Below are 10,673 nucleotides of genomic sequence, written 5' to 3' on the forward strand. Positions count from 1 at the left end.
GTGCCTGACCTGAATATGGTGAGTTATAACTAGGTGTGCTCTGGTCTGCTTGGGAAATGAAACCTGATACCAGCTCCACTAGAATTGAGGCTTGGCAGACCTCTCTGGTCAGGAGATGTAGTGTGGGCAGAGATTTGTGTGGTCTTTTGGGGGAGGAGCCCACCATGCTGAAACTGGGCAAGCTTGAATGAGAAGGGCAGTCCAGCCAGATTGCAGGGTGGTGGGGCTTGGTGTACGCAAGTAAGGCAGCAGGTGCCGGTGCTGAGCTACTTCCCACAGGTGGCTCTGTGCTTATGCTGAGGGGAAGGTGAGGGAAATGGCAGCAGCCAGCTCCTTTATTCAAGGAGAGGTGTCTCCATGAATGCTGCCTCTCAGGGAGGTGCTCCAAAACGAGTGAATTATCTCCCCACTGTGTGTCCAGGCACTTTTCAGATAGCTGTTTCCATGTTGCCTGCTGCCGTGTTGTTTACCTGTCTTCTCTTCGGGAATAGCACAATGTCCTCCAGGCTGTATCCCAGCCAAGCCCACTGACCTTTAAAACTCCAGGCTTTAAGACTCACTGATTGAAAGAACTCACAAAATTCAGCCCCTCTCATTTTCCCAGCCAATGGCTTTGGGGAAATGTTTTCCTTGTGCATTCCCCTGTGTGCCCCACTTTCTCCTGCCCTTCTCTGTGACCATGGCTTCCTCCCCTCTGCAGCACCTGAGATTCCTTTCTTCCCCAAACCATGTCTCTCCACTTCTTATCTTCTTCAATGTGGCCTCTTCTCTCCCTTTAATTGTGAAGTTTGTTCTGTCAGTCTTCAGGTCGATCTCTGAGACATTTAGGATGATATGACAGATATCCAGTTGTGTTCCTGGGACGAGGCAAACCTAGGGTTCTCCTACCACCTTCCTCTTTCTGTGTTGGATAATTTGCTGCAGTTTTACATCAGCACTTGCTGCTTCATCTCGCACTGATATGTTATCAAGGCAACTCTTTTTTTTTCCCTTAAATCTTATGAACCAATCTCTGTTAGCTTCAAACTTCTTCTGCAGCTTTCTCACCTCTCTCAGTCTTCATGGAATACTGGATTAGGCTTTGGCTTAAGAAAAAAATTGTTTGGGGCGCCTGGATGGCTCAGTTGGTTAAGTTACTGCCTTCAGCTCAGGTCATGATCCTGGAGACCTGGGATGGGGATTGAGTCCTGCATCTGGCTCCCTGCTCAGCAGGGAGTCTGTTTCTCCCTTTGCCCCTCCCCCCCCCTCACGCTCTCTCTCTCTCTCATTCTCTCTCTCTCAAATAATAAATAAAATCTTTAAAAAAAAAGAAAAGAAAAGAAAAGATGGTTTGGTTTGATCTTCTATCCAGACCCCTTAAACTTTCACGATACCAGCAGTAGGTGTGCTTCACATTTTTTACCAATCCTGTGTTCACTGGAGTAGCACTTTTAATTTCCTTCAATAACTGTCTCTTTGCATTCATAGCTTGGCTAATTCTTTGGTACAAGAGACCTAGTTTTTGTCTTATCTTTACTTTAGACACTTTTCTCAGTAAGCTTAATCATTTCTACCTTCTAATTTAAAGTGAGACATGTCTGACTCTTCCTTTCCCTTGAACACTTAGATAACATTGTAGGGTTATTAACCGGTCTAATTTAAATATTGTTACTGAAACCCAAGTTTGAGTCATGTCACTTAAAAGGCCAACACTCAAGAGACAAGTTTTCATTGGAAAGAAATACGAGCTTTATTCAGGAGGCTAGCCAACTGAGGAGAAGGTGGACTCTTGTCCAATTCCCTGGTTCCTTATGGCCCAGAGGTTTTTTAAAGGGGTAAGGGAGTTCAGTGGTCTGTGGCCTCTCTTCATTCCCTGCAGATTTGATGTCAACTACAAAATTGTCTGGGTACTCAGATGTTGTACAAGAAGTTCTAGTTCCTTGGTGACCAGAGGGTGTTTACAAGTACTCTGTTCTTTCTCCAAGGAGGACAAGGTCTACAGATGCACAAAGGGAGGTCAGTAAAGTCACTTGTGTAATCTTAAAAAAAAGAAAAGAAAACATTTTCCTAAGGTATTGCTGAGCTAATTAGAAAGCTAAGATATCTTCAAACAGACTTCTGTGATATTGGTCCACTGCTAAAATTGTCCTGTTCAGATACCCATATCAACGAGTTATTTATTTTTATTGAGGGGGTGCTGGTGGTGGTGGTAAGCTTTATCTCTATTTTAGTTTCTTACGTACTCATTGGTTATGCTATAGTCAGAATGCCTTCAACCACAGGAAAGTTTAAGGCCTTCTCCACATGTTGTTCTCATATCTACGTGGTCCTCTTGTTTTTTGGTACAATAATTGGTGTCTATTTATGTCCCTCCAACTCCCATATAGCTGGAAGAGACAAAGCAGCGGCTGTCATGTACACTGTTATTACTCCCTTGTTAAACCTTTTCATCTATAGTTTAAGGAATAGTCAGCTGAAAGTGGTTCTTAGGAAAACCATTCAAAAGAAATTGTTTCTATAACACATTTCAATCAAGAGTCAATGATTTTATTAATTGTTGCTCATTTGCATCTTCATTTTGTGATTGAAATGCCTACTGATAATTTCTGCACTAAATTATCATTTTGTGTGTAGCAAGAAAATTCCTGAACTGTATCTTAGCACAATTACTACCATATAATTTTTAGAGTATATAATTCTGTTTCAGAAATATTGTAGATGCTATACAAAAATTCTATATTGTGGAATTTCTGCAAATCCTACCAATCCTAAGGTGTCAAATAAAACTAAAATATGACTCAAAATTTAATCACTGGACATGATTAAAGTATTTTACAAAACATTAATCTAAAAGGAATGGCTCTATTTTTTTATATCAGTTTTGATATTGGATTTTGGTTGATTCTTTTGGAAACCATAATTGTATACTCATATCAGAGCAAATAAAATACATTTACTAATTTATTTGCCTTGTTTATAATGAACATAAATATTTTCAACATTAACTAGGGTTTAAGGTGCTGGAATTTGGATATATTTTATGTTGGGGTGTGTGTGTGTGTGGGTGTGTGTAATCCAGCATCACTTAATGAAAATATTATTGTTTCTTCATATTGCAAACATTCTCTTAGAACTTATATATATATGTGTATGGTCTCTCTGAACAGTCTGTTGTACTACACTTTGCAACTGGTGAATCTTGCACCAGTACCTTACTATTTTAACTAATTTGATCTTATAATAATACTTTTAGACTTCCAGTTTGAGCTACAATATGTAAAGAGCTTAGAAGTTGTTACCTTACAGTAAGAAAAAGCTGACACAAAAAAATCAGCAATTTCTTTGACCTAACAGAAAACTGAGATTTCAGGACAAGAACAAACAAAAAAACAAAAAACCCCACCAAAATCTCAAAATACAGGTGAATCCAGAGCCAAGATCTCATTTGAAGAAGAACACATTAAAATAATAAATGTTAGAAACATTTAAATTGTTATATATATATAACATAAAGATCAGTGTGGACTATCACATGAGAGCATCTCTTCAGAACCACATCCTAAGGGAATGTAACTACATTTTTATGGGTATTATCTCCAATAATCTCATCAAATACTTATAGAGAATATCCAAGAAAAGGTTTTATTTGGCTGCAACAAGGAGAAAGGAAGAGAAATCATTTTGAAACACACCTAGAAATTTCCCCCAAAAGTCTGCTTCCTAGGGTAAAAGTCTGCCAGAGCTTTCCAGCTAAGGAAATGGCATTCTTCCCAATCTACTCCCTCTAGACCTATGTACTCATCAAAGAGAGGGAAAAAAAATAAAGCACAGCAATTCAAGAAATTAGAATGTTGAGACAAGGGAATAGAATAGATGGCAGAGGAGATCAAGCAATAACAATCCTCTAGATAAACACTTGTGATGGTTAAAGCCCAGAAACACAGGTTTCCTATAAATGTAAAGTACTAAAATAATCAAAACAATTTCAAAAAAGGAGGAAAGCTGGGGACTTGTCATACCTAACTTTAACACATACTATAATACCAGAGCAATGAAGGAAGTTTAGTATTTATGTGCAGAAAAATATACAAAACAATACAACAAAATAAATGTCCAGGAAGAAGCACACATTTATAAGAAAAATTCATCCAAAAAAAAAAAAAAGAACCAAAACAAACCTGTGGGCAAAGAAGAATATATTTTTTTCTAAAGATTTTATTTATTTATTTGACAGAGAGATAGTACAAGCAGGGGGAGCAGGGGAAACATGGAGCCTGATTCAGGGCTCAATTCCAGGGTGCCTGCGTGTCTCAGTTGGTTAAGAATATATTGTGAGTTCTGTGAATTGTGTAAGACTGTTGAATCACATACCTGTACCTCTAAAACAAATAATACATTATATATTAAAAAAAAGAAGAAGAAGAAGAAGATAGTAGGCAGGGAAAAATGAAGGGGGGACGGAAATCGGAGGGGGAGATGAACCATGAGAGACTATGGACTCTGAGAAACAAACTGAGGGTTCTAGAGGGGAGGGGGTGGGGGGATGGGTTAGCCTGGTGATGGGTATTAAAGAGGGCATGTACTGAATGGAGCACTATGTGTTATTCCAAACAATGAATCATGGAACACTACATCAAAAACTAAAGATGTAATGTATGGTGATTAACATAACATAATAAAATAAACTTTTAAAAAAAGAATATATTATTTATTTTTTTTTTTTTTAGGGGGACCTGGGTGGCTCAGATGGTTAAGTGTTCAACTCTTGATTTTAGCTCAGGTCATGATATCAGGGTCCTGGAATCAAGCCTTGCATCAGGCTCTGCACTTACTGTGGAGTTTATTGGAGATTCTCTCTCTCCCTTTGCTCCTCTCCTCTGCTCCCTCTAAAATAAATACATAAAATATTTTTAAATGGTTTTGTAATTGGATACTGATACAAAAAAAATCCAATCCTTACCTCTTATAGTAAACACAAGTATTTCAAGATTAACAATAGATAGAAACATGAAAGAGAAATTATAAAGATTCTAGAAGAAACCCAGGGAAGCATAACCAAACACTGAGGTTAGGCAAAGATTTTGTGGGCAGGAAACCAACAACAATAATCGTTAAACACAAAATGATTGATTATTTTTTAATCAAAAATGAAATATTTTATATTTTATTTTTTTTTGTTAAGTTTTTATTGAAACTCCAATTAGTTAACAAATAGGGTATTATTGGTTTCAGAAGTAGAATTTAGTGATTCATTACTTACATATAATACCCATTGCTCATCACAAGAAGTGCCCTCCTTAATACCCATCATCCATTTAGCCCATCCTCCTTCCTTCAACCTCAGTTTATTCTCTAGAGTTAAGAGTCTATTAGGGTTTACTTCCCTCGACTTTTTTCTTTCCTTCCCCTTCGTTCATCTGTTTTGTTTCTTAAATTCCAAATATGAGTGAAATCATATGGTATTTTTCTTTTGTGACTGACTTATTTTGCTTACAATACATTCTAGCTCCATCCACATCATGGCAAATGCCCAGATTTCATTCTTTCTGATGACTGAGTAATATTCCATTGCATATATAGACCACCTCTTCTTTATCTATTCATCTGTTGATGGACATCTGGGCTCTTTCCATATTTTGGCTATTGAGGGCATTGCTACTATAAACATTGGGGTGTAGGTACCCCTTCAGATCACTATTAGTACTTGGATGGGAAACAGATCAGTTTCAATGTGGAGTCACACACAGAACCATTCCACATTTGTGACCCAGCTAGATGAATCCAAATAATGTATCATCTCTATTTGAAATCTTGCTAATTACCAATAATAAATATTGTACATAAGACCAGATAAAAGTTACTATATGACAAGAATTTGTCCCAAATTACCTTTCTTGAAACATCTTTGATATCTGTACTTTTCAAGCTATAGATTATAGAGTTCAGAGTTGGAGAGGTACAGTGTAGAGAAAAGATAACAAAAGATCCAGAGGAGATGTCTGACTTGGGCCTCAAATAGGATGCACTGGCAGTGGAGAAAAATAAGGTTATGATTAAGATATGAAGTAGACAGGTGGAGAAGTCTTTTGATATACCCTGTGCTGATGGGATTCTCAGAACAGCCAGAAATACATAGGGGTAGGACATTATGATGGAAAGAAAATACCAAGACCTAGGAAATACAACAGTTGTAACAATTTTTGCAATATATGTGCCAAAGCATGAGATCTTTGTAGAGGAAGAAACATCACAAAAAATTACTGCAAGAAGAAGCTGAAAAAGGTTAATAAGAAGGTGTACATGCCCCCACTTATGCCCCCACTGAGGCACAAGCTGCTGCTAGGTGCACACAGAACTTCCTGGTTATTATGACCTCATAGTGCAAGCGATGACAAATGGCCACATAATGGTCATAGGCCATCACTGTAAGACCAGCTCTGAAAATGCCATTTAAAGCATCAAGTCTCCTCTGTGACACAACACAGAAAAGAGCTGGTCTTGGTTTGTGCTGTTAAATTAGTAATAGATTTGGGTATAGTGACAGATTTAAAAATGTATCTAAAAGTGGGAGGTGTTTCAGGAAAAAGCATATAAGAGTGAAAAAATTCTGGTCATGAGATGTTATGGTGATGATAAGGGTATTTCCCATTAGAGTAGTAGATCAATAAGAGTAGAATATCATGTAAGATTTGGAGATCATGAATCTCTGAGAATCCTATGAGGATGAAGTATGTCATACTAGTGTGGCTGGCCATCTCCAATGTGGAGCTTCCTTCAGCTGAAGAAGGTAAGGATAAATATTAAGAATGATAAATATGATACTATCAAGATGAATCAACATCTAAGTTATGTTCTCAGTGGAGATAAGTTTTTGTAAAGTATAAATATCCCATTCCCTTGACAGATGTGCATAATTGTTTAACAACTAGAAATATCAAATTTATTTTCAGACACTTTACATTTTCAGATAAGCATACTACCTGTATTGAGAAATTTAAGAAACCCCTTAGTGAAAACACTAAGTTATTTATTTATCCAGAAAAAATGTAAAGTTCTCTTCATTATTCACCATCAAATATTTCAGTTCAATGAACACATAAAGACGTGCAGAAAGGACAAGACAATGCTGTTTTATGTTTAAGCTCAATTAGAGAAGCTTATCTTTGACACGGAATTCCCTTCAAACTCTCATTTGTATGTATTTACCCTTCTACCAATCTGTTCTTTTGAACAAAAAATGTGGATATAAAAACTTTGTCTATTATAAAAACAACCAGCTGGGAAATCTCTGCATAATCAGTATTGAATGTATATTTTTTACATTCTATTTTGTTTCATTCAATTTCCTTGGCTTGCCTTCCTTACATTGAATTACAGTAAATTTGGGATGATTGTGAGTTTATGTACAACTGCAATGAAATATAGTATGAATGATACATAAAACACAGAAACTAAGCCACTAAGGTTGTTCACATCTGTTGTTTTTTGTTGTTGTTGTTGTTGTTTGTTGGTTTTTGCTTTTTTTTTTTTTTTGATGAGGGAAATAAATCACATTATAACTGAAAGCTATAACATTCCAAATAATACAAGATAACAATACTGTGTTTGAATTTAGGAAATCATGCCTAGAGTTTCAATCTTTTGAATGGTAGTTTTTTTTTTCATTGCATTCATTATTATACATTGTGCTAATGTTCAGAGTAATGCATTTGAAATTAAGAATAAGTTTCTATTTGCATGATACTGTATTCCTATACAAACATGCAAATTGATTTGAAGACTGAACTAATATTTGCCTTTCAGTCTTATCTGTTAAAAAGTAAACTGTAAAAATGAATGCAGGTATATTTTTTGAGGTAAGGAGACTGGGAGTATTAAGAGATATCAGAGAATATAATATATGCTTGGAAATGAGCAAAAAGCTGTGAATTAACAATGTCATACCTCAACTATTGACACATTATAAAAGCAATCTTGTGCCACAATAAGATAATAATCCAGAGGAATCTTTCTGAACTCTACTTAGAGATGAACCATGAGAGACTATGGACTCTGAGAAACAAACTGAGGGTTCTAGAGGGGAGGGGTATGGGGGGATGGGTTAGCCTGGTGATGGGTATTAAGGAGGGCACGTATTGCATGGAGCACTGGGTGTTTTACGCAAACAATGAATCATGGAACACTATATCAAAAACTAATGATGCATTGTATGGTGATTAACATAACAAAATAAAATTAAATTAAAAAAAAGAAATTAAGTCTATATAAAGAATATGAACAAGAGAGAGACAGAATAATGCAAAAATAAATACCACTAGCTTAGAGATGGCCAGGTGAATTCTACCAAATATTTAAAGAAGAATTAAGACATATTTTCTCAAACTATTCCAATAAATAGAAAAGGAAGGAAAACCTCCAAATTCATTCCATGAGGCCAGCATTACCTTGATGCCAAAACCACATAAAGACCCCACTAAGAAAGAAAACTACAGGCCAATAACCCAAATAAATATGGATGCAAAAATTCTCAATAAAATACTAGCAAATCAAATCCAACAGTGCATTAAAAGAATCATTCACCACGATCAAGTGGACTTTATTCCTGGGTTGCAAGGGTGGCTCAGTATTTGCAAATCAAGCAACATGATACACCACCTTAATAAAATAAAGGATTGGAATCATATAATCCTGTTAATATATGCAGAAAAAGCATGTGACAAAGTAACACAAGCATTAATGATAAAAACCCCCAACAACATAGGTTCAGAAGGAACAAACCTCAACATAATTTAAGAAAAAAATCATCTTTGAAAACCCACAGCTAATATCATCCTCCATGGGGAACAACTTAGAGCTTTTCCTCTATAGTCAGGTACAAGACAGGATGTCCACTCTCACCACTTCTATTTAACATAGTACTAGAAATCCTAGCCACAGAAATCAGACAACAAAAAGAAATAAAAGACAGAGGTGCCTGGGTGGTTCAGTTAGCTAAACATCTGTTTCAACTCAGGTGATGATCTCAGGGTCCTGGGATCCAGCCCAGCATTGGGCTCCCTGCTCAGCGGAGAGTCTGCTTCTCCTTCTCCCTCTGCCTCTCCCCCCGCTCATGCTCTTTCTCAAGTAAATAAATAAAATCTTATAAAAAGAAATAAAGGAAGAAGTCAAACATTCACTATTTGCAGATGACATGATACTATATATAGAAACTCTACCAAAACAGAAGTGACACATGAATTAAGTAAATTCAAAGGATACAAAATCAATATACAGAAATCTATTCCATTTCTATACACAATAATGAAGCAGCAGAAATAGAAGTTAAGGAATTAATCCCATTCACAATTTCACCAAAAATCATAAGATACATAGGAATAAACCTAACCAAAGATGTGAAAGACCCATACTCTGAAAACTGCAAAACACTGATGAAACACATTGAAAATTATACAAAGAAATGGAAAAGTATTTCATTCTAATGAAGTGGAAGAACAAATATTGTTAAAATATCTATACTACCCAAAGCAATGTACACATTTAATGCAATCATAAGTGCACTCCTTAATTCCCATCACCTATTAAACCCATCCACCCACCCACCTTCCTTCTGGTAACCATCAGGTTGTTCTCTATATTTTAAGAATCTGCTTCTTGGTTTACCTCTATTTTTTTTTTTTAATTTCTTTACTCTTTGTTTTATTTCTTAAATTCCACATATGAGTAAAATCATGCATTATATTTGACTGCCGTATTTGGCTTAGCATAATACTCTCTATCTCCTTCTATGTCAATATTTTTGTATTTCTTGAGGCCTGTTTTGTGACCTAATATGCAATCTATTCTGGAGAATGTTCCATGTACACTTCAAAAGAATGTGCATTCTCCTGATCTAGGATGGGATGTTCTGAATGTATCTGTTAAGTCCATCTGGTCCAAAATGTCATTCAAAGTCAATGTTTTCCTGTTGATTTTCTGTTTAGATGATCTTTCCATTGATGTCAATGGGGTTTTAAAGTCCCCTACTATTATTGTATTATTATCAATGAGTTCCTTTATGTTTGTTATTAATTGTTTTGTAATCTGGGTGCTCCCATATTAGGAGCATAAATATTTACAATTATTAGATTTTCTTGTTGGATTGCCCCTTTATTAATATAGTCCCCTCCTTCATGTCTGTTATAGTCTTTTGTTTAAAGTCCAGTTTGTCTGATATAAGTATTGCTACTCTGTTTTATTTTTTTTACATCCATTTGCATTATAAATATTTTTCCATCCTCTCACGTTCTATCTGCAGGTGTCTTTGGGTCTAAAATGAGTCTCTTGTAGGCAGAATATAGATGAGTCTTTTTTTTTTTTAATTCACTCTGTCTTTTGAGTGGGGTATTTAGTCCATTACATTCAAAGTAATTATTGATAGGTATGTAGTTATTGTCCTTTTATTTCTTGTTTTTTCATTGTTTCTGGAGATTTTCTCTGATCTTTTCTTGTCTTTGTCACTTTTGGTCTCTCCTTTGCACTCAAAGAGTCCTGTTTAATATTTCTTGCAGGGCTGGTTTAGTGGTTATGAGCTCCTTTATTTATGTTTGCCTGGGAAACTATTTCTCCTTCTATTCTGAATGATGGCCTTTCTGGATAGAATATTCTTTGCTGAAAAGTTTTTCCCATTTAGCACTTTTAATATATCATGCCAGTCT

This window comes from Phoca vitulina, unplaced genomic scaffold (genome assembly GCF_004348235.1).
Source record: "Phoca vitulina isolate PV1807 unplaced genomic scaffold, GSC_HSeal_1.0 scaffold106, whole genome shotgun sequence".
Taxonomy (NCBI): domain Eukaryota; kingdom Metazoa; phylum Chordata; class Mammalia; order Carnivora; family Phocidae; genus Phoca; species Phoca vitulina.